The following is a 17,831-nucleotide window of genomic DNA, read 5'->3' on the forward strand; positions in this document are numbered from 1 at the left end:
TTATATATAATAAATATATATAGATATAAATATATATAATAGAATAATAATAATATTTAGCATAATAATATATATATAAAATTATAATATATATATATATAGACATATATATATATATATATATATATATATATATATATAATATATAATATATAAAATATATTATATATATATATAATTATAAATATATATATATATATATATATAATAAATATTATTATAATATATACATAATATATATAATAAATATATTTTAATTTAACTATAATAATTAAATAATTATATTTTTTTAAATATATATAGATACATATATATAAAAAAATTTATAATTTTATGATATGATCATATATATATATATATATATATTATATATATCATAATATATAAATATATATATATATATATATATGCATACATTATATATATAGATATATATTAATATAATAATATTATATATATATATATATATATTATATATAATTTTATATATATATATATATAATATATAAAATTATATAATATTAAAATTATATATTATATAATATGGTGTTGTGTGTGTGTTTATAAAATTAGTATATGATATTATTATATATACTGTATATATATAATCTATCAAACACTACAATATATTATATTGCACAGTATATATGTATATTATATATATATATATATATGTATATATATATATATATTTATCTATAAAGGGGAGAGAGAGAGAGAGAGAGAGAGAGAGTGAGAGAGGGGAAAATGGGGAGAGAGAGAGGAGAGAGAGAGAGAGAGAGAGAGAGAGACAGATAGATAGATATACACATACATTTTACTTTACATTCTATATTGTATTTATTCAATATAAAACTATTCTTTGATTAAACAATAATTACTTGAAGAACATATCAACATATTTTTGTCTAAATCTCGCAGCTTCTGCTCGTCGAGGATTGACACGCACTTTCAATTGTTTACAAGATATATCAACTACTGAGGCAATTAAACTTGCATACTTTCCCTTGGAAAAATCTTTTGCCATCAACGATGCGTTTAATTTTAATCACTCATTTCAAATATTGAAATTCAATTGATTATGACCATACTTGTGTTTAAGTTTAATTTATAAACTTTTAGATTTATTAGTCATAAACTATTTGAATATTAAACAAGGGGTTTTAAAAACTATTTATGCTAGGCATTGCATATTTTATATAGATTTCTTTTTTAACCACTTACCTACACTTTCGCACGTAATTACACCGAGATGTTGAAATGACCACTAACGCCTTTTCGTTCTTTACTTAGTAATGTTTCATTCGGTTAATATTAGTCTTATTTTTTATTTTCCTTAATTTGTTTTGATTAAAGATTGTTTTCTTTCGAAAGTTTGTCAACTAATAACTTTACGTTGTAACATAGATATTTTATATTCTTTCATAAACAAACCAAGATTCATAGTATAGTTTGATGCCGTTTACTGGTTTCTCTTGTAAACTTACCTGTGGCTAAATATAACTTAGTAAATATGACGATATGGGTTTGTGGTGTATCAAAACAATTGGTATGACCAGGGCCGCCTTACGCAAATAAAGTAAATTATTTAAATCCCTGGTATAAGCCCCATGAGGTGGTAGCGTGGTCAGAGGAGCTTATTTTGGCGTGGGTTTGTTCCAGCATTACCCCCTCCGTCGCTTGATAAAACGTAACACAACGAAGTAATAAAACTAAAGCAAAACCATCTTTAAGAATTACGTTAAAATAAATTAAAATACAATAAGCTAAAATACTAGAAAATGAAAACTTTAAACAAATTTTAAATTCGAGCAAAACGTGCAGTATAAAAGTAAAATAAAAGTGAAGAATAAAACCTGAACAAAGAAAAGAACTCGTAATTATTAATGACTATTATTGTATAAAAGCAGGATCACATCCAGCTCCTATATGCAAGTCAAAGATACCTCAAACTTAACTTTTCTCTTTTGTAGCTCCTTTGGGCGTCGAGCCGGTTTCACTCAGAAAAATAAGGAGAAAAAGACACCATGTCTCTGCAGCGGTCTCTACCGAACTGTTTATTTTTCGCGGTCATTGGGGGGTAAGGGGTGACGGTGACGTCACTATATACAGGTTTAAAAATTGATAAAAATAAAACCTATTGATAAATTGACAAATAATAAGTAATTTAGTTAAAATGATAAAAAATATAAAACAATCACAATAATGAACATGAGTAAAATAATAGATAAAAATAATGTTTGTAAAAGTGGTCATCCTAATAGTTAAAACATTTATATGATTTATTTACAATTGAATAAAACAAGGAAACCAATGGATAATTAAAACTAGGCATGGCAACAAAGAACTGCATTTAAAAAGTAAAAAGGTAAGTTAATTAAAGTTAAACGAGAACCAAAGAAAATGTACCACAACGGGTAAACTAAAACAAACAAAAAACACGAAAATCAAGAATAAAAACTACTAATGATTAGGGTAAAAGGTTGGAAAATGCTGTGCAGGGAAGGTACAAATTGCCCGACCAGGGAAGCGCGCGGGCGAGGATGCTCGCCATCGCGAGATAACGTCGCGCGTGGGGACTAGCCACACTACAGGTTTAAAGTGGCGAGTTTGGCTCTCTAAATCTATGCGCACTTAACTGGTCACATACTAGGAAATCCTGCGATTTTCATATGTCATTTTTCTTGCCGAATGGGGAAAGCTGCCTGAGTCTATTTTCAAATTACCTAGGACACTCTCAACCTGTGTAATATTGAGACAGTTGAGACAAAATCGATGATTTTGCCTGTCTGAGAACTTTCGTGGATACCGCTCCTGCATTTTACTGATATCATTTTAGCATTGTACATATGTTTATAAGATTATATGTATACATAAATATGTATGTATGTATATGTTTATAAAATTATATACATATACCAGCATATATACATAATACACACACACACATACACACACACACACACACACACATTATATATGCATGTATATGTGTTTATAGAATTATATATATATATATATATATATATATATATATATATATATATATATATATTATATAATATATATACATATATATATGTATATACACAGTAAAAGTGTATGTATGTGTGCGTGTGTGAGATATTGGCCAAAATCGTGTAACAATCAGTATTATCAATTTGATTTTCATTTCAGGAAAACTGACGCTGATCTTACTGACCGCATGTAGTATATTCCTTTACATAGATGGATATTTCCCTGGTATCTCCGGGTTGTACAAGAATAAAGTTTAATGACCCATTTATTTCCGCTTTTTCACTTACTGATAACAATATATTTTCAATATAGCATCATATTTATATCAATATATTTTCAGTATCATAGATCATCTTGGGTGGCATAATTTTGATATTAAAATACTGATCAGTCCGTTTAAAATAACACATACATGGCCAACAACATCTATCAAGACCTGATTATGTTATATTTAATTGGTCGTGTTTGGTAAGCTCCTTAGCGTTTCCGTCACATCCACAGACGTAGTATTCATAAAGCTATAGCTCAGCATATTTACTGAACTCACAACTCCGTCACTATTTAACTGAATAACCTTTGACCTCTGTAAGGTGTCCGTGAGCGGAGCCCTCTTATCACACCGTCAAAGTGGCGATGCCCCGTGAAGCGGGATAAAAGGCATAAGGGCCGGGATAGGTGGGCCCTGTTTACTCCATAAAACAAACAAAAAAAAAACAAAAGTTGAAATAAAAATCCCTCACAAGCCCTCATGAGAAGAATGGGGTGTCTGAAGTAGCAGTATAGGTGCTTCTGTAAATACCAATGCACATTTAAAACTCATTAGCATGCCCAGCTTTTTCTAACAATGGCAAGAATAAGGCTCAGATAAAACCCTTTTTTCGTTCCAGTTCGTCGGCAAATCACTGTGGGGATCCATGGGAGGAGCACAAAAACACACGTTCGACTTGAACACTTTATTCACTCCGTATGGCCCCCTTATATGGGGCGGGAGGAGAGACAACATGAAATCAACCTTTTTTCAGAATTATTTAAAATACGATTTGATACGGGAAAACAGGTAGGGGTCATTACAGAGTAAATACATATATTTTTCAGTTTAAAAAAAAAACAATAAAAATAATAAGTTAAAGAAAGTGCAGATGCAAATACTTATGGCATAAAAATGTTCATCAAAAAGGGTAAAAAAAACAATAAAACATGAAAAAAATGGACAACACTAATCATCCTTTTTAAAAAAAAAAAGATACTAAAACACATAAGATCTGCACTGAATAAAAGTAGTAAAAAAATGTGCCACGAAACTTTTATATATTATTTAAAAGAACACACAAAAAAAAAACTAAATTAGCCTTGTAGGACTAAAAATAGATCAACAAAAAAAATTAAACTAAAAAAACAGAACTCATATAAAACATTAAATTCTCATACAACACGAAATTAAAAAATGAAAAAAACTAAGCGGCAGGTCGGTATCACGAGCCCGGGGTTTTCTAAAATGCCCGACATCAACAAGTAAACAAATCATACAATCAAATTATAAACTGAATTATAGTATGTACATGGTTTTCGACTATCAACAAGAGCTGCGTATACATAAAATTTATATAAAGTAATAAATGTTAAGTGACAGCGATCCGTCTGCTGGGGCTCCTCCAGGATCATACGAATTCCCTTTGGGCCAGGGATAAGGTCAGGATAAAGGGTTAAGGGTTCAGTTAGGGTAGTAGGACGTAGAATAAGGAATGGATAAAGGAAAGGTGGGGAGAGATCAGGGATGATGGCAGTAGATTTAAAGTATAGGCAAGAGAAAGGCTAGCATAGTGAGGGTAGCATAGTGAGGGTAGATCTATAGTATAAGTACCATAGAATAAAAGGGGCAAGAGAATTGCAAAAAAAGGGGGGGGGGAAGGTAGGAGGAAGGATAGGGCAACAGTGTATAGAGAGGGAAAACGGACAAAGATGAACAAATAAGAAGAAAGCTTTGGGGACTTAGCTAGGCTAGCATAAGGAAAAGCTAAAACCATGAATATAAGTGCTAGAGATCGGGGAGAACAGAAATATGAACAGAAAGGAGAAACTAAGGAAGAGAAGGAAAACAATGACAGGGAGAACTAAAACAAGAAAAAAAGGAAAAGAGAGGAAGAGAAGAGGAGAGGTGGGAGTAAAACTGTAGGGAAGAAAAGGGGGGGAGAGAGAGGGAGAGAGAGAGAGAAGTAAGGGTGAGTGAGTGGGAGAGAGAGGGGAGGAGGAGGAAGAGGAGCAGAAAGGGGGTAAGGGAAGAGAGAGAGAGAAAGAGAGAGGAGGAGCAGGAGCAGAAAGGGGAAAAAGGAGAAAGAGAGAGAGAGGAGGGGAGAGAGAGAGAGAAAGAGAGAGAGGAATGGAGAGCAGAAAAGGAGAGAAAAGGAAACAAGTAAGGGGGGGGGCGGGAAAAAAAAAAGGAAAGGGGGGGGGGGTAGAGGAAGGGAGGCTAGAGGCCTCACAATCCCCCCCCCCCTCCCCATGGTCGAAGTGGCCCACGGAGACGACGAACCTGGAAAGAGAAGGGAGATCTGACCCTTTGATCACTTGCCTTTCAAAAACTAAAAGAAAGGGACCAGCTGGGCATCCCAAAAACTGGCTGTGCATACAAGTGTGACATGGGAATCATCATGACATGTGTATTAGACCAAATCTGCTGCTTCCTTCACATGATTATGCTGCAAACGAACAATTTTGAAATTAAATGCATTATAACCTCTTAAACACTAGTATGCTTCTTCATGAAGAGTTGCCCCCTTTGTCTCCTCCCCACCTGTAGCCTCGGCTTATGCTAAAGGGGGGGGAAGAGGATGAGTGTAGGACAGTAGACCTAGACAGCGTCACTCATCAGGAGCCCGAGGTTCAGATTTGTGAAAATCAGGTGCTCGAACCCCACAAAACAGCGCTGCTACGTCCGGGTCTACCGCATCAGGAACATGGTACCGACTTTCAACCTAGAACTTAGGGGACCATCGACGCCTCACCATCCATTTGTCTAGGAGCTTCATTGAAGTGTGCTTAGGGGATCCCCAAAAGGGTCTGGAGCACGATTCCCTCTAGGATCACCAGAACCTACGGGTCCCAGATGGTCATCGGGTAAGGTTGGCTGCCCAAATTTCCCTCCTCCGTTTCCCTCATCTTCAAAGCATAGGAGAATTCTGCAGACGACCTGAATGGCTTCACATGGTTTAGATGGCTCTAAACTCAACTTCAGTGTGGAGTCTCTAATTGTATAGTGACAGGGCCTAGGATTGTTTACCACTCTTGCTGGACCCCTCCATTTGCCAGAAAGAGGGAGGGAGGTCCCGCCCTGCCTCTGCTCATAGTACCAAACTAAAGTTCCTAAATCAGGCTTAAAGTTGGCGCTCTTTCCCCTGTTATAATATTGCCCATGGTAGCTCGGGCTTCCTTAGATGCTGCAATGGCAGCATTCCTGGCTTCTCGAAAACCGCTCTTGTAGGTTAATATCTCCATAAACACTGCCTGGTTGGTTAGGCCAACCGGGAAAATTTGCATGGCGACCTGTTAAGAGGTATAGTGGCTGCTCCCTGTCGTCCGATGTATGGCTGAATTTATCTGTAACCTCACTTCAGAAACGAACTGATGCCATGTTCGAGGGGTTTGGTCACTAAAGAGGTTAGTGCAGATTCACACTCGATTAGTACGTTCTACAAGCATTTGTTTGTGGATGGTAGCGTATGTATAGTGGTTACTGGCATACAACATTTTATAAGCTCCTAAAAACAAATGGCTTGTAAATTTGAACGCCATTATCATTTTGTATAACTCTTGGCGGTCCAAAGAGGCTAACCCAATGATCAAAGAAAGCATGAGGGGACAGATGAAGCAGTGGCTCTACGTAGAGACACTAACTGGAGAAATCTCGAGTGTTGATCCAGTATGGACAGACAGTATCTCATGGGAACAGATTGGCCAAATTTCCATGAGATCCATTGAGATGGCTCCAAAGGAAACTTGCCAATGGTGCCTCTGCCAATCACCAACTTTCTGAGGGTTGCCCCTTGATTGCTGGCAGACAGGACAATTTTCCACATATGTTTTAACATCCTCAGCATGTTCGACCAGTAATATAAGAACGAGCATTCTCGAAGGTTCTTTGGACACCTGGGTGAGATGCTAAGGAGGGAAGTGAGAAGCCTTCAGCGCAGAGTTTTTAAGGCTGGAGGGAAACCCACCAATTGGTAGCAGTTGCGATCAGGTAAGTGTCGCAGCCTATAGATAACACCATCCTTCAGTTCAAATTCTGCCAATGAAAGTGGTAACTTCTTCTTGGGTACTTACCATCTTTCGGGATAATACCGTAAATCTGATAGCTGGGGATCTTTCTCCTGTTCCTTTGCAATGTTTGAGGAGAGCCATCAGCTATCACTAGTCTGGCCACCTGGCGGGGATAACATATCAGGAAACATGATTCATTGGGCCCTCCTTATACCTGATAGAAAAATTGTAAAATGACAGGTCATGGGCATACCGGGTCATTTTTGGTGTTTTTGTTTTGCGTGTGAAGACATACACCAAAGGCCTGTGATGGTGTACACTACAAATCTTCTACCATACAAGTATGGATCAAAGACCCTCACACCTTCAACAACTGCAAGCGCTTCCAAGTCAATGGTAGGATACTATTTCCCCGAGGATCTCAATTTGCGACTATAGTAGGCACTAGCATGGGTGCTTGATTGTCATCCTGCTGCATGAGACAAGCCCCGATTGCTACCCCCGAAGCGTCAGTGTGGGCTCGAATTCCTTACTAAAGTCAGGCTGCCTTAGGACAGGGGCAGTCACCAGACGTTCTTTCAGCTCTTTAAAAAGCAGCTTGCTGTTCAGGGCCCAATGCCATTTGATCCTTTCTCAGTAGGGGGTGGAGTGAAGTTTGCAATAGTGGCATAGCCTGGTATATGTTTTCTGAAGAATCAGTGGCACCAAGGAAACGTCTGACCTCATGGAATGTAGAGGTGTTGGAGTTTTTGAGATGGCTAGCACTTTCCCTTTATCAGGCGGGGACACCTTCAGGCGAGATAATGAATCCCAAAAAGTTAATTGTTGTGGCAGCAAAGGTGCATTTTTCCATATTAAGTTTTAGTCCAGCTGCTTTTAACAGACCCAAAGTCTCATCTAAGTCAATGAGATGCTGTGCAAATGTTCGGGAATAGATTATGATATCATCCAAGTAGCACAGTGTGGCTTGCCAGGACTGCCGCCAAAACTACATTTATAGTTCTTTGAAATGTGGTAGGCGCAGTGGAAAGGCCAAATGGAAGGCGTACAACGGGAATAGTCTATCCCCATCAGAAAAAGCTTTTTTTGGTCGGTCCGATGGTCTACCTCAAATGCCCAATATGCTGCACGAGCATCCAGCGTGGTAAAAATGTTCATAGGACCGAGCTCATCTAGCATTTTCTCGATGCGTGGTAAGGGGTAGGAGTCCCCTTGGATAACCGCATTTACACCTCTGTAATCCGCACAAAACCTGATACTCCCATCTTTTTTTTAACTAAACCACTGGACTCAACCAAGGGCTGGTGGAAGGTTCTATTCCCCCGTGCGAAGCATCTTATTGCACTGTTCTCTGATGGTCCCCCGAGCAGAGTGGGGCAGTCTCCATTGACGGGTGCATACAGGTTTGGCCTCCCCTGTATCATTGTAGTTTAATGCCTGGTATCAGTCCAACTGCTCTTCACCACCATCAAAAAGTTCGCTGAAATTTGTCCGATGACCTCTAGGACTTTATTTCTTTTCTCCTTTTCCCAGATGCATCAGATCGGGCTGGGCTGTTTCCTTGCTTGACAAGACTTCAGCAGCATCACAAGCAGCAAGTGCCACAAAGGGGGGTAACACTGTTCCTTCAATGTTGACATCATCGTAAAGCATATCACAATCACTGGGTCCCATCCCATAGTCATCCCACAGAAAACCATCTGATTCCTCATCCTCACTAATGACGGGCCCCATCTGCCCAGTGCTCTGGTCTAACGGGGTTCTGTTCGTCTTGGCAGCATCAAACTAGCGGCTTCAACATTACCATAATCGTCGATGGCCTTACTGCTGGTGGGGGGTCTACACATCCATCAGCTACATCCATTGAGCCCTGCCTACCATGAAATGCTTTGCAAACTGGCATCTTTGTCTGCCCAAGGCTCTGTTCGAGAGGGGTCCGTTCACCCTGGCAGCAGTAAAAACTTGGGGCTCTCACTTTAACCTTGTTTTGACAGCCTGTGGGCATGAAGTGGTGGGGGGTCTATTCGTCCCCAAAAGCCACATCCACTTTGCTCTGCTCTCTAGATCTCTCAAAGGACCTGGTTGATGGGAACTATGTCTTCCCCAGCAGCAGCCCTCCTCCTGTCGATCATATGGCCGGAATAGAGTTTATCTATCTCTGAAAAATATGCCTAATCGCGTCCCATTGCCCAAGGTAACAGAATTGGTAGCTGAAATTTACAACCCAAAAAAGCACATTTGCGGTTGCATGCACTTGTAATTAGATGAGGGGTGGAGAGTTGTCTGTGAGAATGGGGGTTACTAGAATATCCCCATTTGCTGGACCAGCTCGAGCTATACGCGCTTCTAGAAAGATCCCGAGCGGGGAGGAATCTCAGTCTTTCTGAGGAGATGTACTGCAGGGAGCCGGTTAAATTCGGGGGTTCTGTGGATATTCAATACAGAAATATGAAGTGATCCTGTGTCTGTATATACCATGGAGAACTGTTTGGGTCCCCAAGGTAAGTGTCCCGTGTGAGGAGTCTGCTTCAGCAGCTAATGAGAAGTTAACTCTCCTCAGTAGATCCATCCCAATAAGCATGTCGCCAGGAAAAAGCAAATTTGTTATTAAGGTACCCTGTTGGGCGCCTGATTATCCCCTAGGATTTAAAGGGATGTGCACCTCAGTTTCGGTATAGTGTGGGGAACCTGTCACCCCTTGTATCATTTAGGCTTTCTGGTAATGTAGTTTCTTGTCAGGATTATTCTTTGCAGGGATGAAGACTTTAAAAAGGGTTGCTTCACTCCCGGTGTCCAAGAAACAAATGAGTGCTGTGGCCATTAATATTGAGTGCCACGAGAGGTTCGCCCTGCAACCCCTGTGCACTCACTGCTGATACCTGGGTCAGAGACGTTTGTGTGGCGACGCTCAGACCGTTGTCCCTTGGATTCCCGATGCCAGAGGGGCTGGGGACTCTGCCACCCTGGCCTGGTGGAAACAAACAGTCCCTGGCCAGGTGTCCCTCCCGCCGGGACCGATAGCATATTGTGCCTTGGAAGTGCCGAGGCCCTTTTAGCATTGCCTAAGGCTATACAAAGCCTGGGTTATGTCCCGAGCTACGGTGATACTCACACCAAAACGTCTTGATTGGGTGGACTTTGGGAGAGAGTGGCCTTCCAATTGCAGCAACAGGTGCTGCCCAACTCAATCTCGCCTAGTGTAACGGGGTCCTCATGTTGTCGCCGCCAGTTATAATCATTATGGGAAGGCTGATGACTAATAGTGGGCCTCCCTGCTTGGGTACCATGGCGGTTGTTCCACAACCTCTGAGCTGTCTCAGCCAGTTGCATGGCACTAAAACTTTCCTTTAGGGCTAAAAATTCTTTCATCCAAAATGGGATGCCAGATAAAAACACTCTTCGGATCAGCCGAGGGTTCCCCTATGCCCCACGATGATCACGGCACCTTTGATATACAGAGCCTTCTATCTGCAGAAAGTAGTCCATAGGCGCTTGGTTTTCCCCCATGGTATGATCATACAAGACCTTAAAAAATCTGCTGCAGAATACGTGCCCCTAAAAAATTTTTGTCTGAGTTCTTGTTTGAAATTACACCAGTCTTCAATGTGATCAACACTCAGAGTTTATGATGGCTTCAGCTCTTCCCCTGCAACTAGCACGAGCTGGGGCGAATAAACGAATCATGGTCGAGGGCCTCACGATGTTCTCTATTGCCCTTATCCAGGACTCAACCCCCTGGTTCTTTCTGAGGGGCTCAGAAGCAGGGGCTTCCCCTTTAAAATGAGGGGCTGTTTCCCTGGCATAATGTATGAAACATTTTGATCAGGCGTGGTCGTTGGAGGTGACCGAGTTTCAGGCTCATGAGGGCGTTGGCTTTGTGAAACCAATGGGGGGCCCTAGGAAACTTGGGAAAGCCTTCCATTCGAGAGATTAGGGTTACTCGCCGCTGCTCAGCACGCCTGCGCAAGCTCCTCTCCTCTGCAGTTCTCCCTCTAATGCGGCGAGCCGCCTTTTCAGCAGGGCAATCACGGCGTCATTCGCCTGCGAGTTGCCTGTGGGACTTTCGTTGGGAGGAAAAGGGCTCCGTCGTTTCGCAACTGCCCGACCTCCTCGGCCATGGTTGCCTTGTGAAGCAGCTCCACTGGTGTTTGGCTCACTCCGCTCTAACCTCCTGTGGAACAAAAGCTCTCCGGCACAGCAGGGGTTTCATCCGACCTCAGTTCACTAGCTTCCCCCCGGGAAGTTGACCGCCTCTATACCTCTGCTCAGCTTTTGAGATTCTCTTTGAAAGTTCGTCGGCGGTCCTCTGGAGGAACCCTTTCAGCGTCTTTTGGATCTGTTCCATTCTTGTAGTGATCAGACAACGGGCCCGATCACACAACTGCTCCATAACTGTCATCTCTGCCTCCATGACCCTCACTGCCTGAGATACCTCAGGATTGAGCCCCGACTAAACACGGCAAGGTATTTAGTGTTGCACTAGATCGGGTCACTGGAGAGGTGGGTTGGCTCATTGATTGCACAGAGGTTTTCTGCTTTTTGGCACGTGTGCTGTTCACCATTTTTTAAAACCGGAGTTCAGTAAAATACCACCACTATGCACTCGATGCATTCACATATACGCGTTGGGTATATATACCTGTTTAAATTACAACACAAGTTGTTTTAAGCAGAGTCATGTAGTGTTCCGGGTGTATGGGTATGTTGTGTGTGTGTGTGTGGTGTGTGTGTGTGTGTGTGTGTGAGTGTGTGTGTGTGAGAGTGTGTGTGTGTGAGAGTGGGTGTGTGTGTGAGAGTGTGTGTGTGTGTGAGAGTGGGTGTGTGTGAGAGTGGGTGTGTGTGAGTATGGGTGTGTGTGAGTATGGGTGTGTGAGAGTATGGGTGTGTGTGTGTGTGTCCACGGGAATGTATGTGAGTGCGTGTTGATGTATGTATGTGGTCACGTCTCCAAACGTATACACAAGCAGCGCAGGAAGCAGCATCCACAGAGGTAAGTAAGTGGTCCTAGCTCATTACATAGACCAGTAACATCGGCGAGGACTTTTACATATGGTGAAGGCAATATTAAAGACACTGTTCAGTAGAGTGAAATCATACATAAGAACAACACAAGGGCATAATAAAAAATCATCAGCTAAGAGAAAAAACACGAGACGAATGTAAAACCATCAGCTAAGAGAAAAAACACGAGACGAATGTAAAACCATCAGCTAAGAGAAAAACGAGACGAGAGTAAAAATCACCAGCTAAGAGAGAAAGAAATCGAGAAGCGTAAGAACAAACGGAAAGTAAGTGGACTGCTGGCTTGGAACGAAAAAAAGGAATTCTTAAACAAACGTCATTAATCGAAAATCAAGGAACTAAAACGTAATAAAATAAGCCAACAGCAAAAAGGACAAAGTGAAAGTAGCTCACAAGCAAAGCTAGTAAAAAGTACAAAAAGACAATGAATAAAAATAAACTGACAGCCAATAAAAAGTCAACCAAATCGGCCAAGAGGGAGAATAGGAAAACCTATCGGGTTCACATCAGGTTAAATAACCCGAACAAAAGTTCCAAGTTCTATGGAACAGAAATGAAATATTCAGTAAAAGTGTCCCTAATTATATCAACCCACAACAATTGTGACTGAGCGTAAGCTATCAAACACATAAACCGCGCTCAGATATCTGCCAATAATTGCAAATGTACAATAATACACAGAATTATACACAAAAATTACTACTACAGTAAGAACCGATTTCATATACAACATTAAGGCTGGGCGAGCACCTGTACTGCTTTAAAGAGCAAACATGCTCATCTCCTACAGACATCCACACCGCCGCCACCAAAAATGTTGGTACCTGTAAGGTGTCCGTGAGCGGAGCCCTCTTATCACACCGTCAAAGTGGGGATGCCCCGTGAAGCGGGGTAAAAGGGATAAGGGCCGGGATAGGTGGGCCCTGTTTACTCCATAAAACAAACAAAAAAAAAAACAAAAAGTTTAAATAAAAATCCCTCACAAGCCCTCATGAGAAGAATGGGGTGTCTGAAGTAGCAGTATAGGTGCTTCTGTAAATACCAATGCACATTTAAAACTCATTAGCATGCCCAGCTTTTCTAACAATGGCAAGGGAAAAAGGCTCAGATACAACCTTTTTTGTTCCAGTTCGTCGGCAAATCACTGTAGGATCCATGGGGAGGAGCCACAAACACACGTTCGACTTGACACCTTTATTCACTCCGTATGGCCCCCTTATATGGCGAGGAGAGACAACATGAACATCAACCTTTTCTTCAGAATTATTTAAAATACGATTTTTATACAGGAACAGGTAGTGGTCATTACAGAGTAAAATACATATACTTTCAGTTTTAAAAAATAACATATAAAAAATAATAAGTTTAAAGAAAGTGCAGATACAAATATTTATGGCATAAAAATGGTCATCAAAAAGGGGGAATAAAAAAAATAAAAAAATGAAAAAAATGGACAACACTAATCATCCTGTTTAAAATAAAAAGATACTAAAAACACATAAGATCTGCACTGAATAAAAGTAGTAAAAAAATGTGCCACGAAACTTTTATAATTATTATTAAAAGGAACACAGAAAAAACCCAAATTAGCCTTGTAGGACTAAAAATAGATCAACAAAAAAAATAACTCAAAAACAGAACTCATATAAAACATTAAAAAAATTCTCATACAACACGAAATTAAAAAATGTAAAACTAAGCGGCAGGTCGGTATCACGAAGCCGCGGTTCTAAAATGCCCGACATCAACAAGTAAACAAATCCTACAATCAAATTAAACTGAATTATAGATATGTACATGGTTTCGACTATACAAAAAGAGCTGGTTATACATAAAATTATATAAAGTAAATAAATGTAAGTGCAGGCGATCCGTCTGCTGTGGCTCCTCCAGGATCATACGAATTCCGTTTGGGCCCGGGATAAGGTCAGGATAAAGGGTTAAGGGTTTAGTAGGGGGAGTAGGGAAAGTAGAAATAAGGAATTGGGTAAAGGAAAGGTAGGAGAGATCAGGGATGATGGCAGATAGATATAAAGTATAGGCAAGAGAAAGGCTAGCATAGTGAGGGTAGCACAGTGAGGGTAGAAACTATAGTATAAGTACCATAGAATTAAAGGGCAAGAGAATTGCAAAAAAAAGGGGGGGGAAGGTAGAAGAAAAGGGTAGGGCAACAGTGTTTTAGAGAGGGGAAAACAGACAAAGATGAAAAAAGTAAAAAGAAAGCTTTGAGACTTAGCTAGGCTAGCATAAGGAAAAGCTAAAAAAACCCTGAATATAAGTGCTAGAGATCTTGGGGAGCAGAAATATGAACAGAAAGGGAGAAACTAAGGAAGAGAAGGAAAACAATGACAGGGAGAACTAAAACAAGAAAAAAAGGAAAAGAGAGGAAGAGAAAGAGGAGAGGTGGAGTAAAACTGTATGGAAGAGAGGAGAGAGAGAGAGAGAGAGAGAGAGACGGGGAGAGAGAGAGAGAGCGGAAAAGAGAGAGGAGAGAGAGAGAGAGAGAGTAGAAGTAAGGGTGAGTGAGGGGGAGAGAGAGGGAGGAGGGGGAGAGAGGGAGCAGCAAGGGTAAGGGAAGAGAGAGAGAGAAGAGAGAGAGGAGGAGCAGGAGCAGCAAGGGAAAAAAGAGAGAGAGAGAGGAGAGAGAGAGAGAGAGGAGAAGAGAGAGAGAGAGAGAGAGGAGAAAAGAGAGAGGAGAGAGAAAAGGAGAATGGAGAGTAGAAAAGGAGAGAAAAGGAAACAAGTAAGGGGGGGGGGGCCCAAGGGAAAAAAAGGAAGGGGGGGGTAAAAGAAGGGAGGCTAGAGGCCTCACACCTCCTCTCTTTTCTCCCAACCATTAACCCTTAAAGGGGATGGCCAGTCCCCTTTTTTTTGTATTTTTTTTTTCACTGATATTTACTATTTTATCGACAGGTAAATGCCTGCAGTATAGACCTTTTTTTTCTTTTTTTTAATATGAATATAGTATGAGAGAAAGAAACGATGGGGGAAGAAAGACAGAAGAATAAGTAAGAGAGAGAGAGGGGGGGGGGAGCGGAGAGGAAGAATGTTGTGAATTTAGGAGAGAAAAATCAAGGATAAATAATTGCACAATACCAAATAACTAGTTTTTTATCATCGGTCATTGCCTCTAAACAGCTTCCCTGCATACAATGCAGGATTTCAATCAGGATTTCAATCATTTTCCCAGTTCAATGTCGCTCATTAAAAGGGAAAATGAAAGGGTATGCATATATGCTATTAAATTAACCCCCCCCCCTTCACACCTATGTAATCAAAGGAAGAAAAAACACGAGCTTTTTTTACTCAGCTCTTCCTAGCTAGTGTTATTTTGTATATTTTGTAAAAGTATAGTGTTATTCTGGCAGCGGCGAGAATAAGGATATCGGAAAAAAGGAGAATTAGAGAACCTTTTTTTTAAATGAGAAGTATTGAGAAAGGAGAAAAATCTGAAAACGATGTCAGAAATTTGTTTGGTAATTTGGCCTTCGTCGGAAAAAAAGGCTAATGATCGGAAACAGGTTGCATAAGATCGAGTATTTATGTTAATAGGGTTGGAAATGGGATTGCGTAAGATGTGGAAAGGAACGCTGCACAACAAGAGGAAAAATACTGGAATTATGATAAGAGCATTAATAGTATTGAAGTCGTAGACATAAGGATGGTATAACTGAAATAATACAAAAGCTTTGATACAAGAGGAACTATTAACATTTTGTTGACTATATTTGCTTTCACTTGCTCTAGATTCATCCATCATAACCATTATTTTAAACATACCATGTCGTTAACGTAGGAGGAGTAATTCATGGCGGGAAAAACTCATTATTTTCAATGGATTCGACCACTGGTAACACAGGAAAGCAGCTGTGTGACCAAAATCCTAAAACACCATATGGTATGTCTTCTGGAAGCCCTCGTTTGATATGTTTTGCCTTAAGGTCTCCACACAAAATAAATTTTATCATAATGTGAAATTAATATCATTATTATTAATAATTATTACCATCTTTATTATATTATCAATATCATTATCATTACTCTTGTTCTTTATCACATTATTGTCCTTATCATCAACACCCATCACTATCATCTTTAGGGTATTATTATTATTGATATTAACACTATTATTATCATTATTTTTATGATAAGGATGATAATAATAATAAAAATTATTATTATTATTATTTTATTATTATTATCATTTTTATTATTAATATTATTTTTTTTATTATTATTATCTTCAATATCATTAACATTATCATTGTCATAACCATTATCATTTTATTACAACAGCCTCTATCATTAACATAATCAATATCTTTTCTTTATCTTTATCATCATTATAATTACTATTGTAATTTCTTTGCATTATCATTAATTTATCCTTATCATTAATATAATTACACTTTTTTTATTATTGTAATCATTATTGTTATTATCATCATCACCATAGTTATTATTATAATTACAATTGTTGTAATTACTATTACTTCTCGTTTATCCTAGTAAAATATAGTAATATATTTTTCCCTAAAATAAATATTTTCCCTTTTCCATCCCATAAAACGGTTATCCAGACAGAGCAAAGAGGCATTAAACTTACCGATTCGTTCGAAAGTCAATTAATTAAAATCCTCTTCTGTGTTGGGAATCGCCTGGGGTTTTTCCCCATGTACTTGCGGGCGTGGCGGGCGTTGTAATAGATTCACTACTTATAAGGATTCGATTGATTTCAAACGAGATTCTTGAATGATACAATAGATTAATTAGTGGGGAGGATCAGTTTACAGTTTATTAATATCATTTTCATTATATATTATTGTTGTTGTTGTGGTTATCATTTTCCTTATTATTTTGTAATAAAATTATAATTATGGGATTGTTACCATTACTATGCTAATACCATCATTACTATTGTTATAATCATTAATGATAATAATGATGAATCCACATTATCAATCAGTTATCAATCATTTTCATCAATATTATCAATATCATTGCTATTATATTTTATCATTATTGCTGTTATTACTGTTTTTGCTCTTGATATTGCTGTAGCTGTCGTTGTTGTTGATAGTATCATTATGTGCATTAGTATTATTGCAATTATCACTGTTTTGATGAATATGATGCTAATATGAAGATAAAACAAATAATAAAGCCTCAGAGTTGCTGGTAAAAATCTATAAAAAAATATATATATATATTTAAAAAGAACATTTAAAAGAGGGGAACAGGGGGGTCCAGCACCAATCTAATTAAATAATAAAATAATAAATAATAATAATAAAAATAAAATAAATAATAATAAAAATAAAATTTTTAATTTTAAATAGATTTTTAATTATTATTAATTATTATTATTAATTATATTTATTATTATATAATTTTTTTTATTTTTTATATTTTTTTATTTTTTTTAATATTATTTTTAGTTATTTATTATTATTATTTATTTAAATTATTTTTTTATTAATTATTTTATTTATTATTATTAAATTTTTATTTTAATATTATATTTATTATTAAAA

The sequence above is a fragment of the Penaeus monodon genome, chromosome 35 (genome assembly GCF_015228065.2).
Source record: "Penaeus monodon isolate SGIC_2016 chromosome 35, NSTDA_Pmon_1, whole genome shotgun sequence".
NCBI classification, from domain to species: Eukaryota; Metazoa; Arthropoda; class Malacostraca; order Decapoda; family Penaeidae; genus Penaeus; species Penaeus monodon.